Source organism: Botryllus schlosseri, chromosome 7, assembly GCF_051294905.1.
Source record: "Botryllus schlosseri isolate E-star chromosome 7, Bs_hap1, whole genome shotgun sequence".
Classification (NCBI taxonomy): Eukaryota; Metazoa; Chordata; class Ascidiacea; order Stolidobranchia; family Styelidae; genus Botryllus; species Botryllus schlosseri.
The window spans coordinates 18,333,729-18,356,397 of NC_137242.1; the positions used below are offsets into that span (position 1 = coordinate 18,333,729).

The window sequence follows — 22,669 nt, forward strand, 5'->3', positions numbered from 1 at the left end:
TAAACAGGTATATCCTTAGATAATGAATTTGATTCTGCTGCATTCGGTTATTTTTATGAATGTTTGCTGGTAAAATTCCACTAAAATGATTAACAATACAGGAAAGTATGCTACTCGTGCTCAGTAAAATTGGTGGCAAGGTCACATGCAACTTTCCATTACAGTAATTATTTGTTCTATGAAAGACACCCTTTTGTCACATACAAATGTATCCAGTCTGATGTCTGCGTAATGCTGAATGCTGGTGACGTCATATTTTGTGATACGATTTTTGATGTACAACGTTCTTTCGAGTTCTCTACTAGTTGCTGACGAGTCTCAGCCAAAAATATTCGGGCTTATTTCAATATGCATTTACCATCCAATTTTATATTGAAGTTTTTCACCTCGAAGAAGCTGTTCGAATATTGAATAGTTCCCTTGTATTGCAAATTTTTGAAACAAGTACTTTCTTTTCAACAGTCTTGAATTGATCTTCAAATACATCCAACTGGTATCGACTCTTCGAAAAGACCCCCCGGTTCTACCGTGCCTGTGCTAACAGACAATGTTGATAGTGACGTGAGGAGTCATCTGAACGGATTTTGTGCCGGTGCAGTCATCTTTTGCAATAATACTTTTGCCTCAAGGACCCATGGAAACATGTGATCATGTAAGTCTATTTATTCGTTTAATATATCCCCATTGATTATGTAATGTGCTGGTTTTTGCAGTCCTAATTTTCTCAATAACTATCTATATATGCGATATGAGCTGAAGAGAGGCTTGATCCGTGTACATTGAACTGAGGTGTTCTTGAATGTAAAGAGCTGGGGTAACTTGCATTTAAACTACTGCTTACTGAACTATACTTGGAACATCAAAGTAAGATCATTTTCCATGTCGTGCTAATTCCAAATAATTTCGTTAATTAAATTTAATCAGGAAGGAAGGATTTTGAAAGATTGAGAACAATTATAATTACTGCAATGAAGGAAAAGTATTCAACACCTTCGATAAGATGTCACAAAGTTTTTTGTACTAAAGACAATCAATTTGTCCTTTGTCTGGTATATTTTCTCGTCTCAATTCAAAGCAGCTATAAAATCTTAGAATCAAAGTTATATGTAAAGCCTAAGTCAATTATTGTAATGGAAATCCAAACCCATAGGAATAACGATTCTACTGTATTTATTTTCGGATCCTGTTTGCAATCAATTACATTTTCAGCAAAACGAGGTTGATAAAGTCAACTGTCTTCTTCTCCAAGCCAAATTGAGAGACAAGCTAATATAATCCAAGACCCAAGCGCATGTCTTATTGAAACAGGTATCGTAATCTTTCTGTTTTGTGGACTATACAAATTTACATAGACCGTTCGTAGACGTACATAGACGTTCTGCTATAAATTTAATTCTGAGTTACAGTTCTGCAGTCTCACTGTTGCCTGTGCGTCTGAATGTCAATGTAAATGTCAAAATGGCCGAATTGAAGAAAACGCAGACCTAATTCAAGATATTTTTATTAGTCGTTATGCGAATTTTAGTCCTTCTCAGTGATAGGATTTCACATGTACCCGAGCGCCTTTCCTGCGCTTGTGTAACCTGCATGTGTGAAATATTTATATTTATTTCTGCATAAAATTTAGCATGTTCATTGACATATTCAAAACTTTGGAATTTAATTACATTTTCAAGGAGCGCAACTTGGAGTCGACCAGTAAAAAGAAGCAAACACCATGGCACGCCACGAATAAGAGATTGACCGATCCTGGATCGCAGCTGATGCCAAGAATATAAAACTGCTTCAGTGAAAATGGAGTATTCAGAAACATTGTTGACATTTTGAGCTACTATGCATTGGATTGTCATACCCTGAAGGAGTGGTTCTCAAACAGGAGAAAGCATTTGAAGGGGCGTGAAGCCGCTGTCAACTAAAATCTTTTTCGCACATGGCTTCTACTTATTTCTCTGTGTATGGTCAGAATTTAATATTTGAATATTCTCTCATCAACAACTATTACCGTCACTGCCATCCAACCATCAGTTGGGATTTCTAGCGTTCTGGTTGCTTTTTTTAATTTCATGATACGACGATAAGGGGTGTGTGAAATATTTTTTTGCTATCATAATGGGGCGTGTCCAAAAATGCTCAAGAACCAGTTCCCTAATGACTTTCAGATTTCATATTTTGCAGCAGACTGGTAAATAACAACAAAATCTTTTCTGTAAATCTGCAAAATTCGTATGGACTCGAAGAAACGATTTCTTAGTAATTTTAACAAAAGTGATTGGCATTAACCTGACATAAATACTTGTAATGCAAGCCCTAGAATATTTTTGATGCCTAGTTAGCAGGCCCAATTTCATTAGGAGTAAAAAATACTTTGTTACTTGTTTATAATACTTGTTTATCGTGGTAGTGGTAGTGAAACTGATACATTCATTGTTTGTTTATTTACAATAAAATTAGAAATTTACAAGCCATAATTTGATCAGTTTTAAATAAGTTTTAATGATTTGTGTTGATCATGTTTTCCGTTAATGGACGTAACCAATGAATTTGATTCCATGCCATTGTCACGAAAGTTGAAGATACTAAATGATATTTTGTTTTCATTATCTCTAATTCCCTATGCATTCATTTTCATGATTAAGCGAGTTTCATGATATTTGTAGTGAGTTTGCCCTTGATCATTTGTGATGTTCGTGATTTCATGGACTATTCCGGAAACGGTTTCAACTGCTGATCTGAATTTATGAAACCCTGTCACAGCAGCTATTGGAAATTTCAATGTTTGCACGTATTTAATTACCCAGGTTGGGTATTATAAGCGTCATCTATTCATGAATCAATAAAATCTGATTTTATTTTGAGCCCTGCGTTCCGGTGACTAGTCAACCAGCCACTTTGAGGCTGAACACTTTTTAGGTAAACACTTTTAATTTAAACACTTTGCAACACTTCTAGGCGTTCAATTTTTGGATCACGTTTCGTGTTCAATTTTCCGGGTTGAGCAACACTTCAAAATTTACAGTGTACTACTTTCGAATGTACTAAAAGACTTTAGACTATGGATTTTCTATAGTATATACAAATTTTACCACACAGCCGAACACTTTGCATCCATTTTTGTAGAGTAAATAGAAAATTAATTTTCTAATTTTTTAAAGACCTTTACAATACGGATTTTGTGAAATGAATACTAATCTTAATCAACCGTCGAAGTCTTTACGGCGAATTTTGTAAATTAGATAGAAAACTACTCTTTTCCGATGTACTAAAGACTTTCACCCTCTGGATTCTGTACAGTTTATACTAATTTTACTACACCGCTTCGGATTTTATAGAGTAGAAAGAAACTACTTTTTCCAATGTGATAAAGATTATTGACACTATAGAATTTGAAAAATGAATACTAATCTTATTAAAGCGTCGAAGACTTTACGCTGAATTTTGTAAAGTGGATATAAAACTACGATTTTCGAATGTAGTAAAGACTTTAAGCTATGGATTTTGTATAGTATATACAAATTTTACCACACAGCTTAACACTTTACATCCATTTTTGTAGAGTAGATAGAAAACTATTTTTTCTAATGTATTAAAGACCTTTACAATACACATTCGAGTGGTGAACGTTGTCGAGGAAGAACGTCCAATCCTAATCAACAGAACGTGCGACTGCTACGACATCGACCAGAGATCTACGTCTCTCATTCAGGTGTAGTCGTTATATTTGTTGATATAACAGTAGTGAATATAGAAATAGTTCGTCTACTGATATATTTGGCATCAGATGCCTAGCGTAAGCGGCGGACTAAAGTGTTACGCCAGCGATGCTTTAGAACAGTGGTTCTTAACCCTGCCTCCAGCGCCCCCCAAGGGGCGCTGGCGATTTTGAAGGGGTCGGAAACGCTCAGGGGGCAAAATGGGGGGCGCTGGGCTCAGGGGGGCGGTATAGGGGGCGCTGGAGAAAAATGGCTTCGCAGAAGATGATGTGTTGGTAGGACATCTCCCTAATGAGTATTCAGAGCAAATGAACACCGAAAACTTCGTTATATATAGCCTACAAAAGACATATAGGCTTAATTGTCCATGGGCGCCTAAATGACTGGCACCGAATGTTCCTGTCTTGGCAATCTGAACCCCAGAAGAGGAATTCCATCTGGCGGGGAAAAATTGTATGCCAGTGAAGAAATACCAATTTGAAATCGTGTGCGTCTTTTAGTTTAGTACGATTGGGCGGCAGGGATATCTAAAACTAGATATTGCTGTTGGTCGATATCCCTGTTGGGCGATTCTATATGTTTTGATATAGCAGACAGGAGGTCACGAAATAACATCAGGCAACGAAGTCATACCAACGGGTTCGCCCGCCCGAATATGTTTAATTATTAGTTACAGCTTCCAAGACACCTCACAATGTTCGCTCTACGTTTTGATGAGTCTGCGCACACTCAACAACTTACTGCACAGGCCTTTGGACAACAGTGCGTAACGGCTAAAAAAGGTCATAACTTCGGATTTGTTGTGCGCAACGTAGATTTTCTGTGCGCAGAGACCGTGTCAGCACTGCGCACGTGCGTAGCTTAGAGGGAACATTGCACCTCACTGAGCTCTACCGGTAAATCTGGTAACGTGAGCAGAGAGGACAAGGAATTGATCGCAATATATATGCAATTTCCTATCTTACCGACCGATTTTATCATGAATTATCGGAGGTTTTTGCGCTTCGCACTGGCTCGCTAACAGTACAACTGATTTCGTGGCAAAAGCGGACAACGTGATGGGGGCGGTCGGTTTATCACCCTATGGGAGCCCAAGATCCAAGCTTTTTCGGTGGGCCTAACGAAGTGCCGTTTCGTTCCTGCCAACGGGTATAAGCCCGAAGATGTATAATTATTATTGAGGGATCGTACCTTTTCAATCACATATCACTCAGCTCTGCCGGTAAATCTGTTTACGTGAGAAGAGAGAGCATAAAAATTGATATCAATATACATGCAATTCCCGATTATATTGACCAATTCAATCAATAATTATTGAAACTTTTCGCGCTTCGCGCGTCTAGATGATAATATCTGGCTCAGTAAATGGACAGTGGACACCCAATGTAGATGACTAGTATCAGCAAATAGCGGATAGCAGAAGGGGGGTCTGCGGGTGAACCTCCCGGAAGTTTGGTGTATCACCCGATGGGGGCCCAAGACCAACGTTTTTGGGGGCTGACGAAGTGTTGTTACGTCCCTAGTAACGAATTAATTGTACCTACGGCTACGGGCACGCCCAAATATGTTTAATTATTAATTACGTGCCCTTTATATTCCCATACAACAGCTCACTCAGCGCTACTGGTAAATCTGATTTCGTGGGCTGAGAGGAAAAAAAGTTTATAGCGGCTTATATATGTTACTACCACCTATTCCTTCATGCATTATAGAAAATTTTGGTACCTAAGGCGACCAGGCCACACAAACTTTGCTGACCATCGAAATCACGCTACGCGGTTCTTGGGGGCGAAGCCCTCAGAAGTTTGGTTTATAACGCTATGGGTGTGCAAGGCAATCGTTTTTAGGGGGTTGACGAATTGCTGTTACGGCTCTCCCTCTTACTCATTGTCTTTATTATATTCCTTAAAATATGAGGTTGGGGGGCGCTGGAGCACGATAATTTTTGAAAGGGGGCGCTTGAGGAAAAAAGGTTAAGAACCACTGCTTTAGAAGGACCTGCGTCCAAAGGGATTTGTGGGTTAAGTGCAGCAATGCCAAACAGCTGTCTAATCTCTTGGCTTGCAATAATCTTGGTGATAACGACAAAAAAGTGGAACTCCATAAAGTGAGAGCGCCAGAGGTTCGTGGAGTTATTGCTAATGTACCCTTAGATATGTCAGATGACGATTTGAAACATATCTTGAGTGATCAACGCGTCGTATACGTGCGCCGGTTTTCGTATAGATCCGACAGAGAATCAAGGCCTAGTAGATCGGTGTTGCTTTCCTTCGGTTCGACCATACTACCGCCTATAGTCAATATCGGATTTCTTAGATTTAGAACACGTCCATATAACCCACCCCTGACCCTTTGCTTCAATTGTAATTGTTATGGTCATAAGTCCAAACAATGTCGTAGTGCTCAGCGATGTACCAGATGTGGGTTAAGGCATGTAGAGAAGAAATGTTCAAACGAACCTAATTGCGTTAATTGCGGAGCGGCTCATTCAGGACGTTACGGCGGATCCCAGCAAACACAAAACCGTAAAAGGATCATCCGGGATCATCTCGATTAGGTTCTGATTTTCTAAGTGTCGAGGGAATGTCTAAAATACGTAGTAGGATGGTCTTGTGGTTATATTCAATCAGAATAAATTCATACTCGGTGTTGTTCCATCTCATGCATTAGGCTTTGTTATATCCGGTAGTTAACCTAATAATGCAAATTTTCTATCTCTCGCTGGTATGACTAAAATACGTAGAAAGGATGACTTTGTCGGTACATTCAATCACGATGAATTCACATCCGGTTTTGTTCGATCTCATGCAGTAGCTTCGTTCTATCCATTAGAAAACAATGTTCTCCCTTCGTTTTATTGCGTGAGGATGTCACCGGTGTTGTATATTCGTGTTGTTGCTCTAAGGTCGAACAGTTTTGTTTTCTTCTGATATATATGATCTTCATTATATATATATTCGCTCTTTCGGTAATCTCGCATGTTCAACGAGTATGGCTAATAGTTTTATTCAGAGAATAACTAAAATAAGTGAGATGTTGTACGTTTAGGAATATGATTATCGATGCGTGACTTCTAGAATATTTCGGCGATTCAAATTTTACGTCATCGCGCCGGACAAAGATGTGACGCGCAACAGGTCGCAGCCAGCCATAGTTGGCTCTTTCTGTATGGTAAATGCCGTAAATATATAGGAATTGTGAGTGACTGAGGTAGCGGGTTGAAGGTATATACGCAGTAGCATATAGCTTATGGGGTATTTCGAATTACCTGTAGTATATGACGCCTAGAGCTGTTTGACTTTCTGCAAAACAGGTGTAGACAACTATAGAAAAGTTTCAGCTTTTCCAGGCTAGAATTAGAGCTAAACCGTTTTTTCCGAATTAGATTACAATTATATTACTGGCATTTCGCTCTAATTTAGTGAAATTAGACCACTATAATTATCTAGTTGTCCAAGTCGCTTCAAACATCTGAATTACCGGTACCTATACCTACGGTATATCATAATATTTATGCTTGAATTTTCTAGGTATATAAGTCATATAGATACATACCTGTAGAACACTGATTCGTGATTTTATAAAAGTTGGTGCAAGAATGGACATTTTCAACTTGATGTTGATTAATGGAGCAAAATTTGATATTTGAGTGCAATTATACCTCGAATCCAGTGACAAGATTATTAATCGTTGAAACCAAACGCAGCTTGTTTATGTTGGCCCGGAGAATTTGGCTAGCCAGACCATATTGATAGAATATGGTCACAGTAAGATAATATTTTGGGCTAATTCACATGAACTTTCCAACATTTGATTTGATATGTCCGCTAAAACAAGTTGTTATTCTGCTTTCGAATAAGACCTAAATTGCTGATTTCAATGGTAACTGTGTTTGTCAAAGGCTGTAAAGGTAATTTCTTTTCCATGTTAGATGTTTGTTTGTTTGTTTGTGGTGTTCATGGTGGTGGTTCGACTACACTGGTCATTTTACACCAGGCCGGTTCTTATTATTATCATTCCGTATCTGCCCGATTACCAGTGAACTCGGCACTTAGTGAATTCGGCCGCACAAACTCGGCACTTGGTGAATTCGGCCGCACAAACTCGGCACTTGGTGAATTCGGCCGTGGTAGATCTGGTAGCGGTACCGGTCGCCATGATTGGTTACTGGAATGTTTGCCGGTGAACTTGACACTTTGAGTGGTTGTCAATGTTGTACGGGGGTCAGGGCATTCGTAGATCACACAGTCACGGCATGATTAGATCACAGATTGCGTAATCGCGGGAAATAACGCGACGCTCTTCACTTGGTGAACTCGGCCCTTGGAGGAATTGGCACTAGAACACCTTCGCATTAGAAATGCATTTAATATGAATGAACAGTCTCAAAAAGGAAATTTAAACGTGTCGTGGCTCGCGGTAGATCTCGTAATCTTGGGATCCTTCAACCCTGTTATCGAGACACCCTATCCCCAGAGTGGAATCGTCTCTCCAAAAACAAAAAATAATTTATTTTGACGCGATCATGCGAAACATTTGTTGATGAGGAACACTGGCTTGTCGTGATCGATAAACGAAGAAGCGCCGCTTGATCTTCCACATTTTCGATCTCACATGGAACGCCAAGATCCATCTTCTCAAAACTTACACGACACAGGCCTGTCACTCACGCCATCGATTCCAAGCAGACCGCGCGTGGTCGGTATATGAGCGCTGCGTTATTTCCCGTGGCTACGCAATCCGTGATCTAATCACGCCGTGACTGCGTGATCTACGAATGCCCTGACCTCCTTACAAGATTGACGAATCACTTGATAATACTATTATTAGTTTAATAATTCATATTAATAGGTGTTAATACACTTCAGTACAAAATTTCCCGAGGGCCGAATTCACCAAGTGCCGAGTTCATCGGTAACCATATGCCCACTTATAGCACGGCTCACTCCTAGGTTTTTTAAGACATGGCTATGCGGATCAGATGGCGAGGAGGAGCCTAGATAAACGGCCAACACTTCGGTAGGAATTATGGAGTCGATGTGTCAGGCTCGAACCCGCAATTCATTGGTGTTTAGCTATAATGGAGGGTACCACAACGTTACCTCGCAATACCTTGTAAAATGGGACCGTAGCACTTGACATTTCGTGTGGCAATTGACTTTTGTGTGGAAAATTGTGTTCGTTTTAGAACTTATCCGAAACTTTTATTCCGCCATAGATTGTATATGATAAAACGAAGCCACTCACCACAAAGGAGGATTTAAAGAAGTTTGATGACATATTGAATGAAAGCAAAAGCCTTTGCAAGAAATGTGGTATGTTGAATCTGTTTTGTTATTTTCAAATGCTTGCCGATAGCAGACGATATATATAAACATAAGATGTGGAAGCTACCAAGGTGTAATGTTTATTATTTTTAAAAATCCAGTCAGTCAAAGTGGACGATCGTATTGCTTGGATTATATTTAGGCTTATTTTAGCATCTTTGAGATGCAACTCTGAACGTGGACGGTCATGAACAGTCAACTAATTCTGTTCCTATATTGACATATCAGACATTTGCACTCGTACCGTTGGCGGCGACAATATTGATCAGTCAGCAAAAAGCATCATGAAGAAGGTTGCCAGTCTGGTGAAATTATAGCAGAGTCGGAAAGAATGGGAAATACGCTTTCATCAACCTCCATTTGAACAAGATCACATATAGTAAGAGACATTCATGATATGCTGCAAATGTCACTGTGTTCTTTGTCTAGTCACCCCACTCATGTAACTATTGAGGCTTCATGCCAGGATTGTAACCAAGTCACAAGGCTCCGAGTCGCAAGTCAATCCCACTTTTTCAGTTTTGACTTGAGTCATTTTCAATTCACCACCGAGTCAAGTCCGAGTCCAAGTCAGCGAGCAGCGGGCCGATTCCGAGTTATGGTATTATGACTCGAGCCAGAGTCATTGTGTTAGCTGCTCAGTTTCCAATTTAAGTCTTGTTAAACCATCTTTTGATATATTTTTTGTGATATCGAGTGGGTCGCATTTATAATATACGACTTTTCCTTACTTTTAGCAGTTTCTGGCCGCATTTTCAAATACCAGTATCAATAGACGAAATCCCAATACCGATTTGCTGTACTATTCTTTGAAATAATAATGAAATGTCGGTCTTGGCCGTCTGAGTCTCAAGTCATGCGCGATGAGTCGAGTCATTTCAGTACTTTGAGAAGATGACCTGAGTCAAGTCGAGTCAACAGAAAATCCTGACTCGAGTCTTACAACCCTGCTTCATGCAATGAGCATTTACTTTGAAGATAAATAGTAATTAAATAACTGGTTGGTGGTACAAAATTTTAATACTGCTTTCAAAAGTACCTTCATGATAAAAGTTATTGAAACCCGAAGAACTTTTCGCGTGCCTATTAAAGAGCTACCGGCACCATAAAGGAAGCAAAACAGAGTTGAATTCAAAACCAGATGGAGAATTATGACGCATTAATGTCGAATTTAGAAATAACATCAATGGAGCCAGAACAAAGCAACAATGCAGTGCATAACAACGGTTGCGTAAAACAGTATGACAGCGTGACACAATTCTTTAATTATTTATTATAGTGGTGCCACCGTAAATACTATTTTATTAAAATCCGAATTTTTCGATGGCAATAACTCCGCTTCCACTTGTTTGAATCGAACCAAATTTGATGAACATCGTTTCTATACATAACCTAACACTTTTATGGGGTGAACAGAAAATTTTCAAATTTTTTATATTTATTTTTATATAATAAATAGAAACTTTCTTTTCCTGTAGCAATGCGGCTACTGGTTGGAATTGAACCAAATTTGGTGTGTAGGCTTGAATTAGGTAACCTAACACAATTTTATCAAGTAGCAAGAACGATTTGAGAAAAAAAAGTCATTTTTAAGAGCCCTAATGTCCATGTCGGAGAAACGTTTTAGGGTAGGCCTACTCACATGTCTCGCAGCGTTCTCTACATAATCGTCAATTGCGATACAAACTGTTCGCTTGTATTGGTTAAGCCATCCAACTTCGAATTGTAAAATGTTGGGAGTCTTGATATCAAATTTTTGAAAGGTGCACTTTGAGAAGATTTCGGAATCTGTCAAATTATACAAAAAAATTTAGCAAATTCTTTGACATATTTCATCCATTTGGGACTCGATCAACGTAAAAGAATTAGTAATTATTTTATACAATATATTGTATTTGTAGTTGAAGTATAGTAATAATTCTTATGGTTACCGCACTTGTAACGATTCACGGCCATAACTGGAATAATTAGAATGATGTAACTTTCAAATTGTCATGCATTTTGCAACAACATTGTTCTCAATTTTCAAGGTGCTGACCAATGACCATTGGAGGAAGAATCACCCTTAAGCCGGGAATTCACGATCCGTAAACGCGGCCGACTGTTTCTCTCCTCAAGATGAAGGAAGAGAAAAAGGGAGCAGAAATAGCAAGAGTGTGACAAGTCGCGTCCATTCGCTTTAATGCGTATTTCCATCCGCGAAGCGCGAAGTAGTAGGTGGGAAAACTAATGGGCGTTTGGTTAGCGCTTTATAAGGTTGACTCCAGCGCTGTATTTGCTAAATGTTGCTGTGAAATAGGGGTGGTGTCATTTGGTATCAATATTGACTATTAAAAGACCATTTGTTAGTGGTCATGGATTTGTTCGGCCAGTATGCAGTAATTTCTGATGGTCACTTCCCGGGCTTCTGTTCTCTAACCCCTCATGATTGTTATTCTGCTTCTAGTAAGACTGTCGATTCTAATGTTTTATCGTATCATTTGTCGGAGGTTTCGCTCGCTTTTTTTACAACGTTTTGCTCTCTGCTAGGTCAATTACTGGCTGAGTATCACTACAGCCTAAGAAACTGCACTAATTCTCATTTTAATGTCTTGCTGGTTATCTTGCTGTCAATTCTAATAATTTGTTAATGTCTATACCAGTGCCGCCACTCAAATGTTTTGTTCTCTGTACACAATATTGTTAGGTCTTCAGCTTTCCGGGCAGAGTATCATTCCACTTTCTAGACTTGAGTATATATCTCTCCAACTAGCTGCCAAATAACTGACTCATTTGGATTGTTGAATTGATCATTTTTGACAGAATGTGAAGAAATTTTAGTCAAGAATTCTTTTTGTGTTAGTGGCTGTTATCAAAGATTGCTGAAGTAGTCATCGTTGATCTTGATAATCAAGTAGAAGTGGCGATTGAAGTCAGTTCTCTAGTCATATAATAATAAAAAATATAATAATAAAAACTTGAAAACTTGAGTGGAAATAGTCCAGAATCAAATCCATTTTAGTAAGTATCGGTGAAAAAAATGTAGGAGTCATTCGTTACTCGCTACCTCGGCCATTTTCGCAGTACGAATGTCTTGGCTAATAATCGTCAATTTCATTTTATTTCTACAGGGTGTTGAAAAGAAAACGCCAGAGGGATTATCATCATCAGACGATGAAACCTTCTGATTACTGACTGTTCTCATAGTTTCATTCATTGCTACTTGGCCCTACAAGTAATTTCGTTCGTTTCATTTTTTACACCGGCATTATTTACTTGCCAATTCGTTTTGAATTAAATTACTGCAAATGTGATTAATATGTAGTAGATAATGTGGTGTGTGTGTGTGTACGCAGCCGTGATCAGGTTATTCCCAGTGGTAGAAAACAGGTTTTTATATCAGGATCTTCCTCTAATGTAGGATCTACATTCTACTCACCATGTTTAAAGGCTGTAGCATCTGCGTAATATTTACATTATTGAAGGACATGGAAAAGACGTTGAATTGAGTCGACACAAAATCCCCCTTTCTACGACCTGTCGAGATCTAATATCTACTATATCGCCTCGGCTTTTCTACATCTTTGGTCTGTACTGTGTTTACTGGGATGTAAACGGTACAAACAAGAGGCGAAGATGAACGCAATAATAACTGATCAAAAAATAAATTATTGGCAGGCGAGACAGCTGCATCTGCGAGAAACTCAGGCTCCTGATATCCAATCGCATTCCTAATTTCCTACTTTGCCACATATCGAACGCTTCGAAATCGACCCATACTGTCATGGGGAAAAGCTCCACATATTACCCTCTCACGGTGACCAGCGACGGTAACATCACGATTCCCTTGGAAACATTTTTCAACTTTATAGCCGAGGTTACGAAGAATACGCTCCTATCTATAGCGGATGGAAAAGCCCCGCAAATTGACGTAATTATTGACTCAATCAACCGGTGATCATTTTTGGTATACCGATGCCCACGCCAGTCCACGGCACTGCTGTCGATTAAGGACAAACCAATAATACGAACATAATGACGCCTGCTCGCCCTCAAATTGCAATGCGACAGCCACAAGAAGTACAGAGATTTGTTCCTAACGAGTCCACGTCTTCGTAAGCAATGGTCATGCACTCTGCAGCTGCAGAAGAAACAAATGGTGAATGCAAGGATCTCAGTACGAGCAACGTGACTGAAGGCACTGCGAGTACCAGTAAGCAGACGCCCTCTTCTCTTTAATACAAAGAAATTGTAGGGGAATATACCGGAAGATCAACGAGTTCAAGCTTTTCATCGAAACAACGAATCCGAAACCAGATATCATTGCGTTACAAGAAACTCATCTTGTATCCAAATACACGCCAAAGATTATGAATTACAATTTATTGAGGAAAGACCGAAATATCCACGGTGGTGGAATTTGTTTCTTTATAGAATATGGGCTAAAGTTTAGCGAGATAAACATCGGAGAGATTGGTCTAGTAGAAGCGTTAGCTATACAATTAGGCGAAATTTCCATTCTGAACGTCTACATTCCTCCGAATCGATTTGTATCACGCCCAGTCATGCAACGCTGTTTCTCGGGACGTAGCGCAAAAAGTATAATCGTTGGCGATTTTAACGCGCACCACACGCTATGGGGCGCCTCATCTTCAAACTGGAACGGACGACATCTATATCATATCATAGATGATATGGAACTTGTTGTTAACAATACGACGGTGCCTACGCGATTGAACCTATCGAGACGTAACCCTTGTTCCACGTCTCTATTAGATCTTACCATTTGCTCAAAAGACGTCAGTCACAAGATATCAACCTCTGTGACGGATAAACTGCTAGGAAGCGATCATTATATATTAACTTGTGAATTCAACTTCCATATGGAGTGTCAAGAGACCCACGTCTTGTCTTGGTCATTCGAAATGCAAATTGGGTCAAATTTGAAGACAATGCAGAGAAATATTTTTCATCCATCTATTGACGTTGTAGCTAACGCGATCATTCACGAGGCCACTGAAACTATCCCGCTGACTGAACCGTCACCAAAAAGAACATGCGTTCCTTGGTGGAATAAGGAATGTTCAAAAGCTACGCGACCAAAAGGGTGGCATACTTGAAAATGAAATGAACCTTCCGAGAGACAAAAATAATTGACTTCCGACGTCAACTGGACATAGCGAGGAGAACGATACTCTCAGCTAAACGAGACTTCTGGTGGAAGTTTTGCGACGGACTCACGAACAATTCCAAATTATCACAAGTCTGGAGGACCATTCGATCAATGTCTTGCTCGAAAACATGAAGTAACATTCAATCACTTGACTCATCGAATGGAATACTGATTGAAGACATCGACAAAGCAAATGAGCTCGCTCGCCACTTTGCATCAGCCAGTAGCAACCGTAACCCTGATCCTTCGCACATTCTCAGAAGGTTCGCGGTAGAAAGGGAAGTTCAGTGTGCATTGCACATAAACATAATAGACGACGAGGATATCAATTCTCCCTTCACTTGGAAAGAGTTCCAAAAAATCCTGAAGCCTAGGAAAAACACATCTCCAGGTCAAGACAGACTATGCTCGAATATGATATTGAATTTGGACACCGATTGTTTGGTTAAACTGCTCGAATCAATAAACAAATGTTGGGCAACTTAATGGTGCCCAGACTCTTGGAGACATTCCATAATCATTCCTTTGCCAAAACAGGGTAAACCAACCGAAGCTGCGTTGTCTTGCCGACCAATCTCGCTTACTAGCAACCCATGCAAAATTGTGGAAAGACTTGTAACAAACAGGTTAAATTGGTGGCTCACGGATAAAAAAAAATTTCAACATCAACCAAAGTGGTTTCCGACCAGGAAGATCGACCACGGACTGCATTATGTCTCTTCACGATTAGGTATACAAGTCTATTTGGAACAAGACATCAGTATTAGCTGTCTTTGTCGACTATGAGAAGGCGTACGATATGGTTTGGAGGGATGGAGTGATTTTCAAATTGCAAAGGCTTGGTCTATCTGGTGACATAATTAATTATTTGAATCCTTCTGTTCCTTAGTAGACGCACTTTCCAAGCTCGCGTTGGTACCTCGTTGTCCGAAACGTTTGAATTAGGAAATGGCACGGCTCAAGGAAGCGTAATTAGTCCGTTGCTGTTCACAATAATGATAAACGATCTTACTGACGTCATTGCATCGAGTATCAACTTGTTTGCCGACGACGTCTGCATATGGGAGTTGGATTTACAAATGTCGGAACTCACAAGTAAAGTTCAAAATTTTATTTGACGGCGTTTCGGAACGGTGCATACGGTGGGGTTTCAAAGTTAACATGAAGAAATCAGCGGCAGTCCTTTTCACCCGGCGGAGAAAAATCCCCGAAATAATTCTACGGCTATGCGACTCTCCCGTACAAGTTAAAGCGGAATATAAATACTTGGGGGTAATCTTTGACACCAAACTTAATTACCGAAGCCATTCCGGGATGGTGGTTGAAAAATGCACCAAAAGCGTCTGAACCTCTTTCGTTCTTTAGCAGGCACGTCCTACGGGGGTGCTTCAAAACAGTACCTGTTAGCTCTTTACATATCCTTGATTAGATCCGTAATTGAATACGGACAGGAAGCTTATTTATTCTCGCCAAATTACGTAATGACGTCCATACAAACGATCCAGAATGCCGCGCTCAGGATATGCAGCAGTGCTACGCGTAGTACCCCTATCTATGCGCTACAGCACTCCTGCAGGGTACCACCCGTAAAAATTAGACACCTGTATTCCTGCCTAAAATATCGATGTAACATTAGAGCAAGAGACAATCACTCCTGCCGCAACTTGATAATTCAATCATGGCATGAAATTTTTCCGGGCTCTCAGCGATTCGTCACATTCAACATGATGAGTAGACTCCGGTGGCTGGATGAACTACATGTTCATCGCATACAATCCCCGCCTAATCCCCCGTGGGATGATATTAATATATGTGTGGGCGACAGTTTGTATTTACGAATTGTCAATCTACACCACTGTATTGCTATTGAACTAACTTGTAACGAGTACATTAATGAAAAATATTGGAACTACACAAGGATCTACAATGACGGCTCTAAAAACGACCACGAATGTGGCTCAAGATTCTTTGTCGAGAGTGATAAATACTCTTTTATTGTCGCACTACCACAACAAGTGTCCGTATTTACTGCGGAGCTTGTCGGGATATTGAAGGGTCTCTTATGGGCTGAAAACAATCTTCGCTCACAGTGTAAAATAGCTATTTTTCCAGACAGTCTCAGTGCCATTTGGGCCATAGCCAATCGTCAGTATGAGAATTCTTTATTCACCCAAATTATTCTGCCTCGCAGAAATCTGTCGCGAAGCAACATAACTACGCATATATTATGGATTCCTGGGCACAGAGGAGTGGGTCAAAACGAGCAGGCTGATCAGCTAGTTAGAAGTGCAGCGGGCCCAATCCCAGCTCGTGAGGTCGAACAAATCTCGCTGTCAAACAAGGAAATAAGATCGAAAATCGCCAAACACTGTGAGGAAAGATGGAATGATGAATTCAAGGAATCAGATGATTATTCGCAATATCGCGAGATATTCGCTTCGCAAACGATCATGCCAAGCTGCAGCATATCCTCACGAATAATCTCATCAATTCTGATAAGATTGCAAACGAGCCACTGTAGACGCCTCTGGCACCTTCGCAGAATCGGATGTCACGAGACGGGTTTATGCGATACTTGCGATATCGACGAGACGGTCGAACACTTTTTACCTGATTGCAAACGCTATTCGACCCACCGCGATCACTTAAAGACGACAGCGGCGAATCTAGGCATACCGTTTCAGCTCACAAAACTGTTATCAGACCCCCGGATTTTACTACTAGTGGCTGAATTCGTTATCCTCACCGGCAGACAGTTTTGACGCTAATGGATTTGTTAGACTCTTGAGACCTGGTGTAAAAGGCCATAGTAGCCGAACACCATATGTACATTACTAACAACAACAACAACCTTTACAATACGGATTTTGTGAAATGAATTCTAATCTTATTAGACCGGCGACGTCTTTACAGCGAATTTTGTAAATTAGATAGAAAACTACTCTTTTCCGATGTACTAAAGACTTTTACGCTCTGGATTTTGTATAGTTTTATTAAACCGCATCGGATTTTATAGAGTAGAAACAGGGTTGTAATGACTCGAGTCATGACTTGACTCGAGTCAGACTCGACTCGAGTCACGATTTTCTGATGACTCGACTTGACTCGAGTCATTTTCTCAAAATACGGAAATGACTCGACTCGAGTCAATCTATGCATTGACTCGACTTGGACTCGAGTCATTGCGCATGTACTCAAGTAGGTTCTCGCCTTCATGCACCGAATACTCTCGAGTGTTTATGATATTGGACTGCTTCAACTTCATGATAGTTGCAATGTTAAGCAGAAATAGACCTACAATACTAACGTTTTACTTACCACATTAATTTACAGGATTTCTCGCTCGGAGCGAAATTTTACGAGGCTGTGGATAATATCCAACATGTAGGCTCACTTCGAAGGATAATTCGTAAAACTCAAATATTGCACAGTGAGAGTTTACATATTCTCGACATATTTTGCTATTTTTCAATGCGATGAGTCATTCTGTAGCGCGAAAATGCATCGTAGGATAAAGATGAAACTGGCGCCGCTCATCAAGGCCATTGAATAAAGTACATTTTAACACTTTCTTAACAGTAAATTTCTAGTAACATGCAAGAAGTGATGATTTCAGAGCGAGTAGAAAAGTAAGTACTGAAGGTATGGGTTACCTGAAAACCGAAAATTCGGAAATAGAAGTAGATGCAGTGTAAATAGATAATCACTTGATTAAGTATAGTGCAAGCAAGGCAAAGCCTCTATACTTGAGTACTCCAAAATGTACATTGTACAAGTTATTCGCTATCGAGTTCCTTCAAATAAAAAGTGACTACGGGATTAGACTACATTTACCAGTACTTGACAGTTTCAGTTTTCGATAATATTCGGAATAAGAAAACTAGCTCATTCCCCCACTTAGAAATCTCTTCTTTAACCGATACGTGAGTGTACCAAGTAAATCTCATTTATTATTAATAGTTTGTACATGTACACTTGCCCATATTTTATGACTTACATAATTACTTTTCACTATATTTGAAGTCTGTCAAATAGCAGTATATCCCAGCAAACACAAAACCGTAAAAGGATCATCCGGGATCATCTCGATTAGGTTCTGATTTTCTAAGTGTCGAGGGAATGTCTAAAATACGTAGTAGGATGGTCTTGTGGTTATATTCATTCAGAATAAATTCATACTCGGTGTTGTTCCATCTCATGCATTAGGCTTCGTTATATCCGGTAGTTAACCTAATAATGCAAATTTTCTATCTCTCGCTGGTATGACTAAAATACGTAGAAAGGATGACTTTGTCGGTACATTCAATCACGATGAATTCACATCCGGTTTTGTTCGATCTCATGCAGTAGCTTCGTTCTATCCATTAGAAAACAATGTTCTCCCTTCGTTTTATTGCGTGAGGATGTCACCGGTGTTGTATATTCGTGTTGTTGCTCTAAGGTCGAACAGTTTTGTTTTCTTCTGATATATATGATCTTCATTATATATATATTCGCTCCTTCGGTAATCTCGCATGTTCAACGAGTATGGCTAATAGTTTTATTTAGAGAATAACTAAATAAGTGAGATGTTGTACGTTTAGGAATATGATTATCGATGCGTGACTTCTAGAATATTTCGGCGATTCAAATTTTACGTCATCGCGCCGTACAAAGATTTGACGCGCAACAGGTCGCAGCCAGGCATAGTTCGCTCTTTCTGTATGGTAAATGCCGTAAATATATAGGAATTGTGACTGACTGAGGTAGCGGGTTAAAGGTATATACGCAGTAGCATATAGCTTATGGGGCATTTCGAATTGCCTGTAGTATATGACGCCTAGAGCTGTTTGACTTTCTGCAAAACAGGTCTAGACAACTATAGAAAAGTTTCAGCTTTTCCAGGCTAGAATTAGAGCTAAACCGTTTTTTCCGAATTAGATTACAATTATATTACTGGCATTTCGCTCTAATTTAGTGGAATTAGACCACTATAATTATCTAGTTGTCCAAGTCGCTTCGGGAACATCTGAATTACCGGTACCTATACCTACGGTATATCATAATATTTATGCTTGAATTTTCTCTAAGTATATAAGTCATATAGATACATACCTGTAGAACACTAATTCGTGATTTTATAAAAGTTGGTGCAAGAATGGACATTTTCAACTTGATGTTGATTAATGGAGCAAAATTTGATATTTGAGTGCAATTATACCTCGAATCCAGTGACAAGATTATTAATCGTTGAAACCAAACGCAGCTTGTTAATGTTGGCCCAGAGAATTTGGCTAGCCAGACCATATTGATAGAATATGGTCAAAGTAAGATAATATTTTGGGCTAAGTTACATGAACTTTCCAACATTTGATTTGATATGTCCGCTAAAATAGTTGTTATTCTGCTTTCGAATAAGACCTAAATTGCTGATTTCAATGGTAACTGTGTTTGTCAAAGGCTGTAAAGGTAATTTCTTTTCCATGTTAGATGTTTGTTTGTTTGTTTGTGGTGTTCATGGTGGTGGTTCGACTACACTGGTCATTTTACACCAGGCCGGTTCTTATTATTATCATTCCGTATCTGCCCGATTACCAGTGAACTCGGCACTTAGTGAATATGGCCGTGGTAGATCTGGTAGCGGTACCGGTCGCCATGATTGGTTACTGGAATGTTTGCCGGTGAACTTGGCACTTTGAGTGGTTGTCAATGTTGTACGGGGGTCAGGGCATGCGTAGATCACACAGTCACGGCATGATTAGATCACAGATTGCGTAATCGCGGGAAATAACGCGACGCTCTTCACTTGGTGAACTCGGCCCTTGGAGGAATTGGCACTAGAACACCTTCGCATTAGAAATGCATTTAATATGAATGAACAGAATCAAAAAGGAAATTTAAACGTGTCGTGGCTCGCGGTGATCTCGTAATCTTGGGATCCTTCAACCCTGTTATCGAGACACCCTAACCCCAGAGTGGAGTCGTCTCTCCAAAGGCAAAAATTAATTTATTTTGACGTGATCATGCGAAACATTTGTTGATGAGGAACACTGGCTTGTCGTGATCGATAAACGAAGAAGCGCCGCTTGATCTTCCACATTTTCGATCTCACATACAACGCCAAGATCCATCTTCTCAAAACTTACACGACACAGGCCCGTCACTCACGCCATCGATTCCAAGCAGACCACGAGTGGTCGGTATACGAGCGCTGCGTTATTTCCCGCGGCTACGCAATCCGTGATCTAATCACGCCGTGACTGCGTGATCTACGGATGCCCTGACCTCCTTACAAGATTGACGAATCACTTGATAATACTATTATTAGTTTAATAATTCATATTAATAGCTGTTAATACACTTCATTACAAAATTTCCCGAGGGCCGAATTCACCAAGTGGCGAGTTTATCGGCAACCATATGCCCACTTATAGCACGGCCCACTCCTAGGCTTTTTAAGACATGGCTATGCGGACCAGATGGCGAGGAGGAGCCTAGATAAACGGCCAACACTTTGGTAGGAATTATGGAGTCGACGTGTCAGGCTCGAACCCGCAATTCATTGGTGTTTAGCTATAATGGAGGGTACCGCTACGTTAGTTGTAAATTGGGACCGTAGCATTTGGCATTTCGTGTGGCAATTGACTTTTGTGTGGAAAATTGTGTTCGTTTTAGAACTTATCCGAAACTTTTATTCCGCCATAGATTGTATATGATAAAACGAAGCCGCCCACCACAAAGGAGGATTTAAAGAAGTTTGATGACATATTGAATGAAAGCAAAAGCCTTTGCGATTTGCTGTACTATTCTTTGAAATAATCATGAAATGTCGGTCTTGGCCGTCTGAGTCTCAAGTCATGCGCAATGAGTCGAGTCATTTCAGTACTTTGAGAAGATGACCTGAGTCAAGTCGAGTCAACAGAAAATCCTGACTCGAGTCTTACAACCCTGCTTCATGCAATGAGCATTTACTTTGAAGATAAATAGTAATTAAATAACTGGTTGGTGGTACAAAATTTTAATACTGCTTTCAAAAGTACCTTCATGATAAACGTTATTGAAACCCGAAGAACTTTTCGCGTGCCTATTAAAGAGCTACCGGCACGATAAAGGAAGCAAAACAGAGTTGAATTCAAAACCAGATGGAGAATTATGACGCATTAATGTCGAATTTAGAAATAACATCAATGGAGCCAGAACACAGCAACAATGCAGTGCATAACAACGGTTGCGTAAAACAGTATGACACTGTGACACAATTCTTTAATTATTTATTATAGTGGTGCCCGCCGTAAATACTATTTTATAAAAATCCGAATTTTTCGATGGCAATAACTCCGCTTCCACTTGTTTGAATCGAACCAAATTTGATGAACATCGTTTCTATACATAACCTAACACTTTCATGGGGTGAACAGAAAATTTTCAGATTTTTTTCATTTATTTTTATGTAATAAATAGAAACTTTCTTTTCCTGTAGCAATGCGGCTACTGGTTGGAATTGAACCAAATTTGGTGTGTAGGCTTGAATTAGGTAACCTAACAATTTTATCAAGTAGCAAGAACGATTTGAGAAAAAAAAGTCATTTTTTAAAAGCCCTAATGTCCATGTCAGAGAAACGTTTTAGGGTAGGCCTACTCACATGTCTCGCAGTGTTCTCTACATAATTGTCAATTGCGATACAAACTGTTCGCTTGTATTGGTTAAGCCATCCAACTTCGAATTGTAAAATGTTGGGAGTCTTGATATCAAATTTTTGAAAGGTGCACTTTGAGAAGATTTCGGAATCTGTCAAATTATACAAAAAAATTTAGCAAATTCTTTGACATATTTCATCCATTTGGGACTCGATCAACGTAAAAGAATTAGTAATTATTTTATACAATATATTGTATTTGTAGTTGAAGTATAGTAATAATTCTTATGGTTAACGCACTTGTAACGATTCACGGCCATAACTGGAATAATTAGAATGATGTAACTTTCAAATTGTCATGCATTTTGCAACAACATTGTTCTCAATTTTCAAGGTGCTGACCATTGGAGGAAGAATCACCCTTAAGCCGGGAATTCACGATCCGGAAACGCGGCCGACTGTTTCTCTCCTCAAGAGGAAGGAAGAGAAAAAGGGAGCAGAAATAGCAAGAGTGTGACAAGTCGCGTCCATTCGCTTTAATGCGTATTTCCATCCGCGAAGCGCGAAGTAGTAGGTGGGAAAACTAATGGGCGTTTGGTTAGCGCTTTATAAGGTTGACTCCAGCGCTGTATTTGCTAAATGTTGCGGTGAAATAGGGGTGGTGTCATTTGGTATCAATATTGACTATTAAAAGACCATTTGTTAGTGGTCATGGATTTGTTCGGCCAGTATGCAGTAATTTCTGATGGTCACTTCCCGGGCTTCTGTTCTCTAACCCCTCATGATTGTTATTCTGCTTCTAGTAAGACTGTCGATTCTAATGTTTTATCGTATCATTTGTCGGAGGTTTCGCTCGCTTTTTTT

General features: G+C 39.7%; 1 protein-coding gene and 2 long non-coding RNA genes across 7 annotated transcripts in view; 2 read left to right on the plus strand and 1 right to left on the minus strand.

Annotated features, from left to right (window-relative positions):
- The window catches only part of LOC145442780 (uncharacterized), a 290,597-nt gene that overhangs the window by 232,862 nt on the left and 35,066 nt on the right, over positions 1–22,669 (minus strand). The gene's annotated exons all lie outside the window — the stretch shown is intronic.
- Positions 466–2,596, plus strand: LOC145443008 (uncharacterized). Its single transcript, XR_013916263.1, has 3 exons — positions 466–652; positions 1,210–1,308; positions 1,677–2,596. It is a non-coding gene; the product is annotated as an uncharacterized LOC145443008 (long non-coding RNA).
- LOC145442977 (uncharacterized) lies at positions 9,142–22,451 on the plus strand. The gene is made up of 2 exons (XR_013916231.1): positions 9,142–9,416; positions 22,200–22,451. It is a non-coding gene; the product is annotated as an uncharacterized LOC145442977 (long non-coding RNA).